Raw genomic sequence first — 19,200 nt, 5'->3', positions numbered from 1 at the left:
TGGAGGCAGTCCTACAGCTGAGTGAGAGCATAAAGTTTTCACAGCTCCTTCTTTTAGTATGATTGTTGCAGGAGAAAATAGTGTCCAGCCCCTCGGGACTTTTTTATCTGTGGATCGGTGAGCTGTAGAGCTGGGACCTGCAGTGTTTGTTCAGCCTTCAGGTGGTACCATATAATACACTGCTCCTGGAAGAACAGCCTTTGCCTGTGAAGGTTTATGTGCATAGTGCAGTACCCGAATAAACTGATGTTGCAGAGCCCTTAATTTTCTGGAAGGCAGCCCTGGCAGCCTCCTGGGCTTTCCCTACAGTCCTTCAGGATGCAAAGGGCATGAAAATCTTAAGGGCTCTCTCCTGCCTAGAGGTCCTACTTGTCTGTATGCTGGATGTGTAGAGAAACCCCACAGCTTTCTTTCTGGAAAGCCGCCTTCCTGAATATTTGTCTCTTACACTAGCTGCAATACCATGCATATCCTTGCTTCCTGCTGCTCCTGGGTCGGGGAAAGACAAAATCAGCCTGCTCCTGTCACTATCATATTCAGGCTATGCCCTGGAAAGTCAGTGTTATAAGCCAATAAGGCATTTCTCTCTTGGGTCTCTTGGTCCTGAGAAGGTTGTGCGTGTTTGTAAGGTAGTTGTTTGTGGGGCAGTTCCCTTATGATCTGGGATCTAGTGCAGACTCATCTTTCCAACACCGAAGAGCTCTGCTCTCAGAAGGTTGGCTACGTGATGCATTAGGAAGGGAAATTTCAATTTAGTCCCTAAAAGTCCAGTGGTATTCAACCCACAGCTGTGAAACCTGCTGTTTTCTTGGTGCTTGGCCACATTCCAAGGAGTCGTGAAGTTGGAGCAGTGACGTGAGGCAGAAGCAGCTGTATATAAATCATGGCGGGGGTCTATCAAACAGATTCTTTGATTGGAGGGAGGGAGAGATGGGACAACACAGCTTCTACAGCTTCTGTAGATGACCTGTTCAAATTCTTCACTTTCCCTACAATTAGAAAGGCTTCCTATCCTGGATCCTAAAGAACTGGAATCCAGTTCACTTCCTTTCTCCTTAAAAATCGGTTTTTGTATATATTTGAAGACTACTGCTCTTGTTTCCCTGCTCAGTCATGTTCTCTGTGCTGACTGGCTCCAGCTTGCTCAGCCTGTTCCTGCAGGCCATTTTTCCTGGGCTTCTCTCAGAGCACTGGCTCTGGCTTGGTGGAAGATTTTTTTTTTTTCTTTCCCTCCCTCCTGACCTTGTGGGTTACAGGACCATTTACACATCCCAGTAGGCTGTTTGCCTTTCAGTGTGTATGTGACAGTGGGAGGCTGTTTGTACTTGGCTTGCAATCCACAGGCTCCTCTCCTGCAGATTTGCTGTCTAGCGAATTGTTTCTCCTCTATCTGTTCAGTTTTTTAATTTTTTCATTTCCTATTTAATTGTAGCATTTTGCATGGGCCTGCAGAACAACCTTCTACACTAGCTTGCTGAGGACCCCACTGTGCTTTTTTCTTATTTGCTTTTTGATAACATTTTAACTTATGGACTAATTTCAGCTTGTTTTGATGGAGAAGTAGATGTTCCCCAGACATTACGATCTTACCAGCTTCATGAAAAATGATAGCTGGATGAAGGAGAGGGCCAGACAAGGTCCTCACTGAGGGAAGGCCGCAGTGCGAATGTCGTCGTTACCTGCATGTTGGCCTGGGTAGCCCTGAGCCAGCCTGGATTCTGCTGCCTGGGGCCCAGCTCGTAGTTAGGGAATATAGAAAAGGATGCTAGCGGGGAGAACGCGGGAACTGGTTTTGGCCATAAGTTACGAATAATTATTTTCTGCACAGAGTTTACCTACCAGTATTATGCTCTCGTTTTGAACTTTGATCTGATCGCTTTCTTACCTTGCTCACAGGAGCACCCTGGGACATGATCCTACTTCAGAAGCCTAAATCATGACTTGCTGAAGTCAAGTTCATCTGATGTCTACAGTTTATCCCTTCCCACAAGGGCTGCTACCATATTGCAGAGAACAGTTAGATAGGTTTGACCTGTTTGTGCTCTTGACCACAAAAAAAAAAAAAAAAAAAAAGCTATTTCTGTTTTTCTTGCTTCTAGGTGTTTGCAAGTACTTTATTTGTCCCTATGCAAATACTTTCTTTGTCCCAGGATCTCTCTGAGAACTACAGTAAAGTGGTTGTGGGCGTTGAGTTTCCTCTTTCTTTTTAAAAAGAAAGCTTTGTGCTCTTCTCGTCACTCAGTGTCTCGCACCTCCTGAGGCGCTAGCACGGCTAACCACCAATGGGGCAGGCGGCATCACAGCCTGCTCATTCATTGCCGTGGGACAAACCTCATCAGTGCCAGCCCTTTTCTGAAAGATATTCTAGCCAGATACTCTGAAGTACCTAGCTCATTTAAGCCCTCGCCATTAGTAAGGGAGCACTGGGGTGGCCGTCTGGGGCAGCCGCGGGGCAGGACAGCGGCTGGAAGCAGCGTGAGCGCAGGGCTGGCAGCGCCCCCGGCTCTGCCCCCTCAGCCCGCGGGCTGTGGAGGCGTCTTGGCTGGCCTGGGATGTGTGTGTAAAGGTTGTAGGTGCCAAGGCAATAGGAGGTGGTGTGTCTGGTATGGGGAGAAGAAGGTGGGCAGGGAGAGGGGAGAGTTCAACAACAGGATGCTTTCTTCTTTTGCTTTTCTGCCCTGTTTTTGCTCAGCTAGCTGGAGACCTAGCTAAGTAGCAACTTTTCATTCATGCAAGTTGAGAGGTTCCAGTTTAAGCTCATAAAGGGTGCCTGGAGCCTTGATGAAGGGTCTGATAGAGGAATATGTGTGTTTTTTCACTGATGCCTCCCCACCACAACTGCTCTTTTTTTCTTACCCTCTGGCTTTGCTGGGTTGTAGCCAAATCTTTCAGCTATAATTTTTAAGATGCATTTTTTTCCAACAGTGAACTTAGAAAGAGTCGTAACTTATCACAGCAAAAGCTGCAAAACAGTCCTATTTTTAAAAAGAACATTTCACTTGGCTGAGGTAAATATATGTGAAGGAGAGAGACTGTGTGTGTGTTGGGTCAGGAGGAGGGTGTTGATTTTGCTCCCGGGGCTCTTGGCCACCTTTATCCTCCACCATCACCACCACCTTCCAAGCACAGCCTCTGATATAAATTAGAGCAGCTGGTATAATATATATTTAGCTGTAATAATCCCACAGGGAATAGTGGTGCAAAAACCCAGGCCATGCAACAACAGTGTTCCTGTCACATCGCCTCCTGCAAATATCCCCTTGCCATAGGAATTTCCTGCATTAGGGGCAGCACATTGTGGGAAGACCCAGGGTCCTTCTAGCCCTTTTTAATATTTTGAAGGAGCATAGAAGAGCTAGAAGGCAGTGCAGAGTGGGTCCAAGTGGAATCAATCAGCTGCAAAGTGCTTGCAAGCAGCTGTGGAAATGCCAGAGCTGTGCTGTGCTGGAAAATGTGGGTCTGGTTGGTTCCCCATTGCTGTGCTGTCGGGGATCAGCATGGGACTTTCTCCAGGCAGGGAGTCCCTGTTTCCCAGAAAGGCCTGAAGCGAAGTCATAGAAATCGTAGTGCAAGGAGGAAGAACCACTTTCTCTCGGAGAAGGCAAGGGGAATCTACAGCTTGTCAGGCTGCCCCCTTTCAAAAGACGATGATGTGGAAGGGACAGTGAGAAATGCAACCTGCGCACTGCCGGTCTGCAGGGTTTCCATGACACTTCCATGGGGCATGAGCAAGTCTGGTGCATGACACCCACGCACACCGCTCGCGCACGCTGCTCGTGCACGTGGAGCATCGGGAAGATGCTCCAAGCCCCTTTGCAGCTCATGGCTGGGGGTTTGCTGTCCAGCCCTGCTCGCTGGCAGCAAGGGCCTCCTGGGCAGCATCATTCCTGGATATTGCCAGGGGAAGGTTAGCGTGGAAGGTTTCCAGGCTTTGGAGAACTACTTGGAAACAAATGACTTGCATTTCTCCTGGCATGTTCCCCTTTCCGGCAACATTTCTATTCCTTCCCATTAACTCTGAGTTGCTTCTGAAATTTGATATTATTTTGTGATAAAATATTTAAAAACAACAAATAAAAGATGCAGTTTTTATATGTGTTTTGGCCTCTCTCACATTTTGCATTCCAGCTGTGTTTTCTACAGCCTCTGCTTGTTTCATGTGTCCTTCAGTTTTGGTTTTTGGAATCAATGACAAGAAAGAATCTCTCCTGAGATCTTCAACCTTCCTTAACTGCCAAACGACCACTGTGCTGTATGGGATAATAGCTGGGTTTGCCCCTTCTCCTCCGGCTCTCTTTCTCCTCCGTTTTTTTCTTCCAGCAGGTGATACAGGGTGAAGGTCCTATTGCATACGGCAGGAAAGGGCAGTCCTTGCTCTAGTGTGCTTACTTGCTGAGGTAGGACCATTATGAACCATGGGGCTCGTGGAAGGGAAGGATGTGGGTTGGTATTACAGTGTCTGGCTCGTTTTGTAATCACAGCAAGCAAGAGGTATCAGGCCAGCCTCTTTTCAGCCGGCTGGACTCTCCAGCAAAGAGCTTGGCTGTGGTGCTGCAGGACTGACCACATTAATGGCCCTCTATGTGCTTATGCATTAAAAAAAATCCTTTCATTGGCACTGTTTAAACTAAATACGAGCTTGTTTCCTTAGCAGGTCCTATTTAGAAATGCAAACAGAAAAACGAGGTTCAGAGAGTTCTTGCTTCTGCAGTCCAGACAGGAAATGGGAAACCACAAGCAACAAATTTGAACATTGCTTAGTTGAGCTTTCTTGCTTTCATTCATTACATATACTCCTTTATGTTTCCCGGGAAAACTACAAATTTTGAAATGATGCTAGCATGGAACTAAGCTCTCTTCTGCAGCCGGCACCAGCAAGCTCTCCAGGGATTCATGGGTCAATGAGGGCTTGCACTGCTTGCTACTACAATTGCAAAACTTCAGCTTCAATTTCGTTTAAAAATTAATCTGCGTGGAGTGGTATTTTGTCTTTTGGCACCATGCTTGTTCCTCCTGCAATGTGCCAGGAGCTGGTTGTGGGCTGCTAGGTCCTTCCTCGGTGAGCATCACTCAGGAAAACACCCGGGATGGCTATGAAGCAGTACGTGCAGTGGAGCAGGGGGTCCCATGGGATTGGTTAGGCTGTTCTAGGTGGTCTGAGGTTTGTTGTGTGTGGCTGGCAACAGTGCATGGCAGGTTAAGGTGCAGTGTTGCTAGCCGAATTGACCCAAAAGCCAAGCCTGGAATGGACCAAACTGACTGGGCTAAGTGAGCTAGAGTTGAGCTAGACTGGGGCCGAGTGCAGGCATTTCAACAAGAGTGTCGAGGCCTTTGGATCTGCAGAGCCTAAATTCTTCTGGGAGAAAGCAACCACTTCTTTTCCCACCGCAGGGTGCAGGGGATGTGCTCTTCAGCCATGTGTGTGCTGTACCTGCCCGTCAGAAATGGGGCAGCATTTGTTTTCCAGAAGCTCTAACTGTAAAAATTCACAGGTGGGGGATTTTTTTTTTCCTTTCCTCACATGCATTGGATTGGCAAGGGCTGGGAGCAGTACAGAAGGATACGCAGGGCAGTGGCTCTGCGCAGCCTCCTTACGGGGTGCTGGTAGTGAGGTAAGGCACGCTGCCCGATATGAAAGAGAAGGACCATGACCAATCACTGTTAAATGTGGCAATAATGCCTCACGCAGTGGCCACGGGATAAAAGGCAGAGACGGCCTGAACTGTAAAGACGTTTCATTTCCCTGGTAATGAGGGAGACACACTGTGGCAATGATATCGGAGAGAGAGAGACCGTGAGATTCTCATTTCTGTTGCTGCTGCCGCTGCTGCTTTGATCTGAAGCAAATGCCCATTTTAAATTGCAAACGGATGCAAGTCAGATATCATCCAGCCACTAGCTTACAGGCTTAATGAAGTGGGACGTACGCCTCAGCCTGAAAATGTTAGGAGAGGCAGGCAATTCAGAAAGGAGTTACTGAAGGCCTGGAACGATGGAGAGAAAGGACAGAAGTGTCTTGGGGTAACTCTCATCACCATCAGTGTGACACAAAGTCCCCAGCTTTCCCTCCTTGGAAAGCCACTCTTGTAGCTAAGTCTTGACCCTCCCGTGCCTAAAGAGAAAATTATGAATATACAATCCTGCTATTACATGTCCAGGTTTTAAGGCATGCCCACTGTGCAGGCAAAGCAAGGTTATCAAGAGTGAACATCCGTTTGGTGCATTCACAAGGCTGGGCCTTTAGTATGGAAAGCTAAATAGTGGATTTCATGCAATAATTATGTTATTTAATTAGACTTCAGTGAGACTGTGGATGCTGACATTCTGCTTGGAAGGTTTGGGTCAGGGGAGACCCAGAGGCTCTGAGGCTCTGCAAGGACTGCTGGTGCCTGGTAGCAGGGTTACTGAGCCAGAAGTAGTGATGCGGGAGCATGATAGTTCACACAGGAATTTTTTTTTGAGTCCCTGTTATAGACAAAGACCTGTTCTGGCCTGAGAAATGAAAGTCTGAGGGGCTATTTACTAGAATTTTCACCGATAAAAGGCTTTGTGTATCTCAGACTTCAGAACCTTGAATGTCTCTGGCTCTGCAAGCTGTTACACAAGGCCAACCATCCATGAGGTGCTGGGAAACTTAGCATCTGTACCAAGCAAATTAGTAGAAAGTGCAATAAACATTGTCATTGTCAAGCACATGGCTAACTTTAATGGGAGGAAAAAAGAAGGGCTAGCTACTGAAAAAAAGGTGTGAATCACCAATCTATTAGAGTTCTTTGAGGGAGCCTGTGAGCCCACAGATGAGGAAAAATCTGATTGATGTTGCCTGTGTGGAGCCAAAAGCCTCTCTGCAATGTCCATCATCAAAGGATCTTAAGGAAACTAAGTAATGATGGGATAAGACAGGCAAGTACTTGCGTGGATGAATTATTGGTTAAAAATAGAAAGCAGAAAATAAGATTAAGTAGTCAGTTCTGACAGTGAAGAGAGGTCACCAGTGATGTTTCACTGGGACCTGCGTTGCTCAACAAACTCATAAATGGGCTGGAAAAGGCAGTGAGTAGTGAGGGGAGAATGCTAATTATACTAAGTTATTCAAGGTAGTAAGAACAAGGGCTGGCTGTGAGGAAATACAAATGGGACTTATGAGACTGAGTGGGCAATGATGCAGCAGATGAAATTCTGTGTAGGTGTAAAGGGAGACACAGTAGGGGAAAAATCATTCCTAACTTCACATAAAATGGTGGGCTCTGAGCTGACTGTTACCAGTCAGGGGCAAGGTCTTGATATGAGAGCACTTAGATACACGTAATGTCAGCCTAGTGTTCAGAGCGGTCAGGAAAGCAAATAAAAAAGCTGTAAATTAAAAAAAAAAAAAAAAAAAAACACCCCAAAACAGAAAACATAACTTTGCCACTGTATGGATCTGTGATGCACCCTTATTTCTGTGCAGGTCTTTTCATCCACACCCAGAATGGATAACAGAGCTGGCAGGGGTGCAGGAAGGAATGATGATGATGGATCCAAGCTGTGGCAGAGCTTTCCTTGGGGGGATGGATGAACCGCCCTGGCTATCAATCTGCAGATGGGATGTCTCAAGGTTGGAGGGAATCTATAAAATCCCAAATGCCAAGGAAAGTATGGAGGGCGAGCAGTCTTGCATTCTCTTCCAGTGTGAGAGCTAAGGGGCTCCAAAGAAGCTCGCTGATGACAGCCTCAAATTAAAAAGAGCAGGATTTTCACATAATACAAAATTAAGGAGCTCCTTGTTATATGGTATTGTTCTATAATTTTGTGTTTTCCAGGGGAAAAAAAAATGGCCAATGGGAGATCTATTGAGCATTGTTAACTGCGAAACAATCATCTCTGTGCTGGTAACTCCTTGAGCTGTGTTTTGATATGTGTTTGGAGAAGTATCACATATGCCTGCTCTCCTTTCCTCTTTTGCTTGAGGCATGTGCTTTTGACCACTGTTCAGACAAGGTAAAGACCCTGATGGTCTGACCCAATGAGGCTATTCTTTTTGTTTTTATTTTATAGCTGTTTCAAAACTGTGGATTTAACTGTTTAAGAAGCAAAAAATGCACATACCCTACCTCTGTATTTTCTCTTCCTTTTCTACCACCCTGCAAGACCTTTTCTGAAAAGGCTTTAATGTGAACTCTTTTTGAGTAGAGTAAATCATATTAATTTGTAGGTAGCTATGCATGATGAAGTTCTGAGTTTATCCTTTGTTTTTCTGCAGCATTTTCAATTCATGGACTCACACCAACACAATAGCATAGTTGAGAATTTTCTCTGCTTAACAAATGAGGGACCTTATACACAGTATTTTGCAGTGAATTAGGCAAAGAAAGCAGAAATTTGCTTTTTAAGAACATCATCTTAGAGAAGGGGACAGGAAGAGCGACTTACTTTAACAGTGGGAATCTGCTGGACCCAAAATAAGTTTCCATAGAAACAGATTTTTCTAAAAGTGAATTACTGCAGTATAAAATGAAGGTTGTATATCTAATTCTGCAAAATAATAAGCATGTTCTTTGCTTATCTCTGTTTCATTCAGGATGGAAGCATGTGATTTCCATGGAGGCTTATGTGCTTTATTTAGTGGTGGTAGAAATAAGTACAATCTTTGTTGAATGGTGATCTGGACTTTCTTGTGCTTCCATCTTGCTGACCAACTTACAGCTTTTTTTTTTTTTTCCTAACAATATATGTTACTTTGCAGCTGATAGTATAGCTGTGAGTGCATAGACCCCAGCGCTTGAATTGGGGAGTTCAGCACAATGTTCTAATAGATTCTTCCTCTTAATGGGGAGTGGAGTCAATAGAGTGTTTACATTGCTGGGTACTTTATTTTTGTGTTAATTAACTCTTATTCTATTTACATGCAGATTTAAATTTACATGGGATATTTATTTTGTAAATGAACGCCATGGTGATTATCAGATAATTAACTTGAGAATTGATGGGATGAGAGGTTGAGATTTGTTCCTAATCTGTCTTTTGTGCACCTCTATTTATGGCCCATAGACATTTTTAAGATGGGATATGTTCTTAATATCTTGCATACTGATTGCTTTTATTGTGTTTGTGTTCTGGTGAATAATTGTTTTTAGTTTAAGCTCTTTAAGGCTGTTTTGTGCATCCTTTTTTTCCCCTCTTGCGATTTTATGCCCATTCAAACTAATAGGACAAATAAGGTCTGACTCAGAGCCTTATTCTTTTTTGTTATACTTGGAATAGAAATTTTTGTGCAGCCAAGTTGCAGCCACTCTTGTTCACAGTAACCATCCATCATCTTATTGTCTCTTATTTCATATTGGCTTTCAAACTTTTTTATAATTGAAGCCCTCTCATCCATCCCCAAGATATACCCCAGCAGTGCCATAGACCCCTACATGGTGAATTTAAGCCTACTGATGATAGGGTTCTAGGGGGGCGGGACTCTTTAGGGGATGAAAAACAAAAAAATCTATTAGAAAGTATATCTAGTTGTTATGTCCCCTTCCCGATTTTTCTCCCTCCTCCCTGTACTACCCCAGTCCTCAGACAGAATAAGCTCTCCAGGCATTTAAGCCATCTGTTTTTGTGTAATATTCAACATTGAAACTCTTGGCTTGCTATTGAGACAGTAAGAACTATTTCCTCCATTTGTCACTCTCCAGCCCATCAGGGCTATTGCTGCACTTGGCTTTTGGGTACCCAGTGGTAAAGACCAAGCACTGATGGGAAAACACATGCTGGAGCCAAAGTCATTAGGAAAAGGGCAACTGCAGCTAAACTCATCCCTTAATACCGTTAGACTTCAGCTTCCCCTTAGAGATGGAAACTATTCTTTCTTGAAAATTTGTCTGACAGGAAGATTGAAGGCACACTTCTTCATATCCTAGATATTCAGATGTTTCTTGGAACTTCTTGAAGCCCACTTTTATTTTGCAGTCCCCTTATCCTATTTCCTTCTGCTTTGGGACAGTTTTTTTTTTTTTTTTTTTTTTTTTTTTTTTTTGTATTTTGTATGTGTGCTGAGCATGCTACAATCATCAAAAGAGCACGCTAGAGATGGCAGCAATCATGTCTGTCATTTTGTGGTGGTTTTCAACTTGAAACTGATGTTTGTGGAAAGGGTGCTATCAAAGGAAACTGCATCCCTCCAGCAAGACCAGTGAGGGGAATTACAGGTGTCTGACAGTACTTCTCAGATGCTTTCAAATCCCTAAGGAGGACTTTTGACAGAGTACAAAGTGCTGAACATATTCACAGAGGAAAAGTGTACTTTTGCAAGGTTGCCATGTTCACCATCACCCCTTCCCTACCTCCTCAGATTCCTGACCTCTGGCCAGGAACCATGGCCTCTGATCCCCAAAGTCTTTTCTCACATTCTAGTACAAGAAGCCCGAGGAAGTGCTTGGTTTCTGTAGGAACACTACTATCTTCAGCTACTGCCTAGAGGGCTGCCAGTTGAATCCAGGACACTCAACAGGGGCCTTGTCCTCACGGAACTGGGCTGAGGAGGTTGGTCCTGACCTCCAGGGCAACCTAGTGAAGTCATGAAGAATCTTCTGGGAGATCTGCAGGAAACAGAGGAGGGCAAGCTGGGCATCTAGAGGTGCTTGCTAACCATCACTGACAGTAAATGCTGCATATTGCCCAGGCAGCCTGGTTAGGTTTCCCCTTGGAGAAGTCTCAGACCTGTGAAACAAGCTGTGATACTGGGAACACCTTCTTCAATGCTGTGGGCACAAGCTGGGAGTGGGGAGGATGTTTTCATGCCACCCACGTGTGCTGGGACATCTCTGATAGCTTCCCAGACAGACACATTTCCATTCTGTGTTTACAAAGCCTGTAATTTGCATACAGAATTGAAGTCACAAGAATGAATAAAAATCTATTTTTAACCCAGTATGTGATTGCTTATTCTTAGCTATTTTTTTCATAATTGATTCTGTTTTCTGCTAATGATTTAAAATTTAGCATCTATTCCTGCCTTACAGTGTTACTTTGATAGCTGATACTAAGGAAGAAGATTAAGGCTGTTGTTAGCAGTGGAGGCTGGAGGACATATGGGTAATGCAGACCTGTTAGTAATAGACAAAGTTGTTTTGAGGAAGTGGGGCAGATTGCCTAAAAATCCTGGCTTAGCAGCAATTAAATGATGATGAGGTAAGTAGTCCTGGGAAAATCCTATTAGAGAAAGAAAACAGCAAACTGGAACCAACTGATCATGAGATGCCAAGTTATTGCATATGCAGTTTCTCTACAAAATTGAATTCACTCTTGACACAGAAAAGGGATTCGTGTTTCTCTCCATTTTGCATTTGCTTTGTCTTCAGGCTGATAAGGTGCTCTGAACTTTCCAGCATTTAGTAATGGATTAGGACAAAAACTCATTCTGAACCTTCAAGGCAGTTGGTTCAGGTGTGGGTCAGACCTTTCCACTTCCATCTCATTTGCTCATCTGTTGAGCAGCATGAAAGACAGTGTGATTCAGAACAAAATCCCCACCCCTGGTCTTTGCTGGGTGAGAGGGGAGCTATTTCCAAATTCAAACAAGGACAGACTGCACGGACAAAAGCTATATGTACGCTTATAGCTACCGGCACCAGCTTTCAAATACTCTGTGTTTCCCTGTAGCTGGAATCTGTATTTTCTTATGTTGAGAGTGTTTTATAGCACTCTTTCTGAGGCACTTTCCTGGCTCTGGTTGGTCAGCCGGTGATTTGTTGTCTCTTCACCTACAATAGATAGATTAGCAGTGATGTATTTGAGACGGGATTGGGACGGGTGATTTGTGTGCTTTGAGGGGTGTAGAAACTGTGTGATCTCATGATGAAGGGTGATTACTGTGCAGCACAAGAGGACAGATTAGGATAAATGGCACAGAGGACTCCGGATCTACTGGCAAGCTGATAACCTGCCAAAATAAGGGGTATGTGGGTGGAATATCTAAAATCCTTTGGACTTCTGAATACATACTCTCCCCCTCCCCGCTCTGTTCTGGTTAGGGGCAACAAAACAGCAGTTTTGTCTTCCCTTTTCTTCTCTGCTTTTGCACGAACAGATGGGGAAATGAACAAGGGAAGAAATCTGCTTTTGGAGCAGCAGAAGCAGCAAGGGACCTGCAAGCAGGGAGCACGCTGCTTCTGCCGAGGGCAACTGTGGTCCGGGAGCTGTGCGGTCCCGCTTTCCTGCTTGTGAGGGGCAGGGGTCCCTGCAAAGGACAAATGGATCCAGTATCCCTCGATCAGAGGGGAACGGTGCCTTGGAACATGAGCTGCTCAAGGCCTAAGTCCTTTGCCATAGCAAGGGAACTCTTCCACTGTATTTGCTCCTGCTGTGGGAGAAATACAGCAGTTGAGGAGCAAGGAGAAAAGAACTGAAGGGAAGGCTGCAGTTTGAAGGTGGGACAGGTCTCTTTGGATCCCTCCATGCCACATGAGGAACTCGTGTGTAGTCCACAAGAGGTGGATAATTGGCCTGTAACATTTGCTTTTTCCCTTGGATGTACTTTTTGGCTCATCTGGCTGTCATGCTGCAGCTGCCTTGTCATTTACTTATGGAGAGGGAAGCCTGGCACCCAAAAGGGATCGTGGAGGTTGTTTGCAACCGAGGATGGATAAAGTAATTGCAGTGTCAGATGGGAAGTCTTTGACCCAACAGGAACCATGACATATCAAGATATGTGGCCCTTGTCTCCCCTTTGCCGAGTAGCAACTTCCGCTTTCTCATGGGAAATGTCAAATTCTGGACTGGAGGAAACCACCAGGACTGACTGTGCTTCCAGCCTGCAGATTTGCTACCAGCCCAAGCTCTGTGCTTACACGTCTTCCATGTTTGGCTTTGTCCAGTTGGCAGTGGAATTTGGAAAGTATTTTCCTGATGCTCATGTGGAAGCTTGCTTTTGTAAAATGTTATCCTTTTTCTTTTCAAAATTCCCATCTTCCATGTGTTACAGCTGCAGAGCTGGCCCTTGACATCCTGAATATCCATATGAAGTCATCCCTTCCCTCCCTGGCTGGTTATTGCTTAGCTTTTCATGCATCACAGAAGAGAATTGAACAAGACCTGTTTTCCTTGCTGCTACTCAGCTCTGTCAGCTGTAGCAAAGCTGCAGGCATCTCTTCAATTTCTTGCTACTCCTGGTAAAAACTTTGAGACTCAATGAAAATCTAGCAACTGTATAAGCTACAGACTTAGCGAAGTGAGCAACATCTAGTGGTAGATTAATTGAATGAGGATGGCTGCCTAGAAAATGAGAGGCATGCAGAGACATAGAAATATGGATCCCTCTGGCAGGTTGCAGTAGGATGGAAAGCTTTTCTTTCTCCTGCAGACAGATAAGGAGCAGAGACTATTAGACACTTGCTGACCAAAGAAAGCAACATACGGATTTTTTGACTAGATTTTGGGGCATTTAACCTGTCCAGTCCTCCCCACAGAGAGGTAAAATGGTGGTCGGGGAGGAGGGCCAGAGTTACACCCGAAGTTTGTCCTTGTTATCTGTGCCCATTATCAACTCTGCTGGCTACGGAGCTCCTACTTTTCCTCTGAAATCAAACTTTACTTAATAATAATCTCTATTATCAGGTCTTATTCAAGAGGAATTGAAGAAAAGTGACTTGGATAGCCTGGACAGTGGCTCCAAAATTGTAGCCACTTTGCAAATCATCCAAGAATCCAAGACCCTTTGTGGTATTTTTGTGTAAGAGATAGATGATAAGGCTGTAGGGTGAAATTCAAAGTAATATCAGAACTTGTTGATTCAAAGTGTTAAGAATCACTAAGCCACGACACATCTGGAACAAACTGCCTTGGGGTTTTAGTTTGGTGGTCAAATGCAGCACAATTACTGGCAGGATGCTGCCATGTCTCAGTGGACTGAAGTTGAGTCATAGCTGAAGAGTGGTATTACTTCCAGCCTCCTAAGCGATAACTACAGAGATTATTATTAATGACTTCGGGCTCTGCCCGGGCCTGGAAAAGCATCTATTTAGCTTGTGAGCTTAGTGAAGGTGAAACTAGGTCAGGATGGATATGCTGCAGACACTCTCCTACAGTGAAGCTCCTGGCTCTCATTGTTGATCATTGCAAAAGGATGTGGTAACTTCACGGTGGTGACTGTGACCTCCAGAGCTCCTGAGCTCTCTGGAGTAACACTTGATACCTCTAACTGTATATGCGTTTCAGCACTGGTAAAGACAGGTGATGTTTCTTAGGCGATCCACTTTCCCAATAGGCTTGCTTGCTCATGGCCAAACGGGCCAGCGTTTGCAGCCGTGCAGGCATGTGCCTGCTGGAAAGTGACGCACAGCACAGCTAACCACTTCCACACGGCACCGTCGCATGCTCTGCCACTACGTCAGGCTTGCTGGCAACGCCACTTCTAGCCACTACATGACAGATGTGTCAGGGCTGCTATTGCGGTTCCTGGAGACAGTGACAGTGCCTCAGTCACATCTTTAAAGCTTTTGCAAATTACATGGTGGCTTGTGCCCCTCTGTTATGGTCACAGAGCTGCTGAACAGCAACACGGACTTACCTTTCATGAACAGGATGGGGTGTAGCTCCTGGTGAGCAGTGGGGAGGACTTCTCGGCAGTGTAACCCCTTTTTTGTTGTGGTCGTGCTGGATACATGTGATTCTAGCAGTGAGAGGGAGGATTACTGCAGTAAAAAGTTTACTCTATGCAGGAAAGTAAAAACTGTCTGTTTTTACTCTACCATCATAGCATGCAGCCTGCCTATGTGTGCAGAGGGACCTGCTCTTTGCTGCATGTGCACACCTGCTCGCCAAGCTGGCCTGGAGCCACCTCAGGGGCTCACTGCGAGCGGGCGGCTGCTAATCGCACTGTTAGTCCTGCTGCACAGCCAGCCCTGGCAGAGGCCAGCTGCCCCGGAAGGAGCTAGGGCCCAGTGAGGTGCTGTATGCCAGGCGATGTCGTGTTTGGGATTTGGATTTGGACAGGCTGCCAGATCGTTTTAGCTGACCTGAACCAGAGCTTCTCACCCTGTCATCCTGTTTTAAATTTGAAAAAAGCTGCTGTGATTATGACAAGGCAATATAGAGATGCTAGCCCTTCACTTGGAGCAAACTACTGTGGCTATTTATCCTTCCAGTTAAAAGCATGTGGCTTATTTCCCAAGAGCTTGTCTGACTCTAACTCAGCCACTGACTCTTCTTTTACCTTTCTCCCCTGGATTATTAAAGACTCTGGTAACAGTACTTGCTTAAGTCACTTTGCAAATATTTTTAGACAACCCAAACTAAGCTTTTCACTAGATAGTGAAAAAACAGACATTTCTACAGCCTGTATGTTTAAAAGCCTGGTATATAAATTGTTTATGATGATATATGATTTATATAGAGTATAAATTGTATGTAAATGGTATAAGATTTCCAAAGTAACTCAGTGCAGGAAGTCCTCTTAAATATTTGAGAATCTTTAGAACCACCTGTACTTAAAAGAGAGCAATTAAGGAAACGAAAGATGTTCTCAAAGGGCTGAAAAATTTCTTCACATTAGTAAAGGACATTGACCTTGCTCTCTTTTTTGCAAAGAAGATGAGATAACATCACAGACTGAGAGAGGAGGAGCTGAAATAGATAAATTGTTTAAATATCAGCAAGCAGCCGGGCCCAGAAGGTGCACAGCCAAGAGTTCTCAGGAAATATAAGAGCATCTCTAAAAGAAATATTCCTTCTCTCTCTCTCTTTTTTTTTTTTTATATCCTATGTGATAAGGATATAAAATGTTGTAATCACATTTTTAAAGGCTTTGGGGAGAGTCTAGAGAATTACAGACCTGTTTCACATGCATGCAAATGTATTCAATACCTAGCAAATTAGGAGAATCAATTGTGAGGTTTCTGTGGGTATGGCTTCTAAGATGTGTGCAGGAAACTGCATCAACTCTTCAATTCAAGGAACCTATTCAACTCTTGCAATTCTTAGAACAAACCAACAAATCAGCTGTAAAGAAAAGGAGGACTCTCTGACACTGTATTTTGCAAGGCCATGTTCAAGAGACAGCTACAGCTGTACACCTAATGGTTCAGCAATGGTGGCGTATTGCTTTGGATCAGCTAGGAAGAGGGGCAGGACTCGGTGGTCAGTGGTGGCATGGGGTGACAAGGCACCAGTGCAGTACCTTGATCAGCCATGATGACCTCTTGGAAAAGAGAGAAATTTGCAGAAGCTCCATCATAGTTTAGGTTACTTGAGGAGGAAGAGAAGAGATTGATGGAAGATCAGAAAATGGAAGTGATGCCTTCACTTGAAAGCTGAAATAAAAAGAGATTAATGGGAAGGAATAACTAGGATATAGGTCCAGGAAGAGATACTGATGAGTGAAAGCAGTCATTTCCTTGGCGTGACATGTTTCTGTCCCTGATGCTGCAGATCTGGGTGGGTGGAAGCAGATAGGCTGCAAGCAGGGACAAAGCTGCTTTGCTGGCAGTCTTGGGGGCTATTTTTGTCCAGTCCCATGGGAAAGACTGAAAGAAATCCAGTATAAGTAAATATCTGAAAAGGAAGCACGTAGGAGGGAGGATCCCCTTCTTGGTAACAGCAAAGTCAATAACTTCCAGGCACAGAGGACTGGGCTCTTGCTGAGCCACTGAAGCGCATCTGATCAATAACTCAAACTCCCGACTTACCCATTAGCAGAGTCAATTATCAGCTCTGCTCTCTGCTTCCTTGATTATTATTTCAGCATGTAGCAGCTGCTTTGCAAGCGTTATGGCCCATCACGCACTGAAGGGACTTAGTTAAATGCAGATTATTGACCGATGAGGCCATAGGAATATACTGTAAAATATGCAGTCATGTTCTCCCATAAATTCCTAGTGGGAGTACTTTTGCCCCTTGCTGTGGGAGTGTTCTGTGTCATTGTCAAGGCCTTGAAAAATGTTTTTTCCACCTGATTCCCACCACCTCCTCTGTGGCATTCCCGTATGAGTGAATGTTTCTCTCTCCCTCAGGATGTTCAGCAACGCTCCTAGGCATCAGTGGGGACTCGGGCTACAGCTTATTCTGTATAGGGACAAAGCAAAATAGGTTTCATGCTTCTGGTCTGGCTCCTGTTTTTCTGTTGCTCCTAGGTTTCTCACTTTGGCTGAGGTTATGGACTCATTATTTGAAGGCAACCCAAGTTCTGGAGGAAAGGGAGAATAAATGGTGAGCTGTTTGAAAAGCAGATAAAGAAGTCAGTTTTGCCACCTCTGCCAACCTGATATATGGCTGGCTGTCAGCTGCGTGGTGCAGAGGCAGGTAGAAGCACACAGGCTGATTTGCTTTGCAAATTTCCCTGGCTTTGGGATTCAAACCACTTTTGAAGTGGGGAGAAGGGACTGTTTTTCCTAAAGGTTGTCAATGGGGACTGGTGTGCATTGATATAAAAAGTCTCTCCCTTTCAGCTGCCATTAGCTAGGCCCGCTGTGCTGCGATACTCAGCAGTGCATTAACTTGCCTGTGCCCTTTGCCTGAAAGCTTAGAGGAGCCTGGGCTTCCTCCAGAGCAGAATATTGGTAGTTGATCATTGCAAGCATAACGCTGGCTGACAGCTTGTGTATGTCCGTGCGCCTCTGTTCTGCTCTAGCAGCTTGGCATCAGGAGAGGTTGCTGATTCGGGTACTGCCGCCGAGCTGAGGGATCCGGAGCCGCAGCCCAGGTGGTGAGGTTTGTGCCTCAGAGCTGGGTCTTGGCTGCTGAGGGCCCATGGAGCAGGACCTGGCTGCAAGACTTGCTTGGCATTTCTAAGGGTTTCTCAAACTGCGTCTCTCCAGGGTATGTCCATAGCAAGGATGAGGCAAGGGTTTAACATACCTGAGCTGGAATTCTTAGCGACGGTTAATGTAGAGTCTGGCGCACTGTGAAACTGCTTTTTAGGTAGATTTGTCATTGCTCTAAGAGATTTTTTTTTTTTCCTGGCTGTCATTAGGGCTACAAGTGTTTACAGTAGCCAAGAAGTATTTTAAAACCTTTCACTGTCTGGGCACTGTGTTCCTCACGGGCAGAGAGCAAGAGGGCAGAGACCAGTCCCTTCTGTGGCGGGGACACCAAGGCAACTTTGGAAGCATTTTTCTTCTAGCCTAATGCTGACTGCTCTGACAGACAGTTGTCATGCTGAAAGGACTGCAATGGCTCAATGAGGAGTGCTGGGAAGCAGAGCTAGCAAGGGAATAGTCTGGAGTCGCTTGTTGTAATGGGGGAAGGAAGAGGAAGGGAAGTGCTGCCCCATGGTGAGAGTGAAGGCAAGCTGGCCAGAGAGTAGGGGCTCTGTACCCAGCGTTGCTCCTAACACTGGGGACTTGCTTCTGGTCTTATTCTGCTTTCAAAGGTGTCTGAGTCAAGATCTAGCTTTTTCACTGTAGGAGAAGAAAGTTAATGTCACAAGGGCACCTGGCAAGGGTGCCAAGCTGGCTGAGTGTGAGCCCAGCATGGCAGGGGGCTGAGGGAAGGAGATGCTGCTCCAGAGCTTGTGACTTCTCCAGGGGTATCTCCTGCCTGAGATCGCACTGGGTGGTCTCTCCTTGCTGGTGGCAAGGAGACCCACCATATATAGATAGTTTCACTGAGGTATGTTTGTGCTGTCTGTCTTGTGTTCCTTCGGCTTACTTTTCTGTGTCAATGAGCCACTGAAAAATGTTCTTGCTTGTCACTGATGTAGAAGTCTATCCAGCTTGGAGTATCACAGCTTCCTCATGTAACCTATCTGGAAATACAGATAATATCTCCAGCACTTGTTACATATACACTGATGCTCAGTACTGTCATTCTGCTAATATCAGGCTCTACACGATGAGGGATCCTGTGGTGTAATGTGAAACCTCTATGCAAACTTCAAACAGCAGAAACCACACTGTACCAGCACAGGCTCTTTGTGTAGCACTTTTAATCCTGCACCATTTTCAGAATGGCTTTCCTCTGCTTCTTTTAAAGGCTGGCCTTCTGGTGGAGCTGTTCCTACACCTGCTCCTTAGATGTGACTATGGCTTCAGCCCAGGCAATTGCCTCAATGTCAAGGTAGGTATCATTAGATGTGCTTGCGCTGGATCTTTTAGGGATACAAGTTGGGCTCTCCCAGCCCAAACTGTGTCCTTTTATGTCTGAGGGTATAAAAACAGGCTAAAAAGAATTAAGGTTTTGAAGAGGAGAAGGTGTGTGTAGGGGGAAGGGATAGCAAGGTTTACAAAATCAAGAAAG

This window comes from Tinamus guttatus, unplaced genomic scaffold, assembly GCF_059628265.1.
Source record: "Tinamus guttatus ecotype Peru unplaced genomic scaffold, ASM5962826v1 Tinamus_guttatus_pri_ptg000035l, whole genome shotgun sequence".
Taxonomy (NCBI): Eukaryota; Metazoa; Chordata; class Aves; order Tinamiformes; family Tinamidae; genus Tinamus; species Tinamus guttatus.
This window is presented reverse-complemented; position numbering follows the sequence as displayed.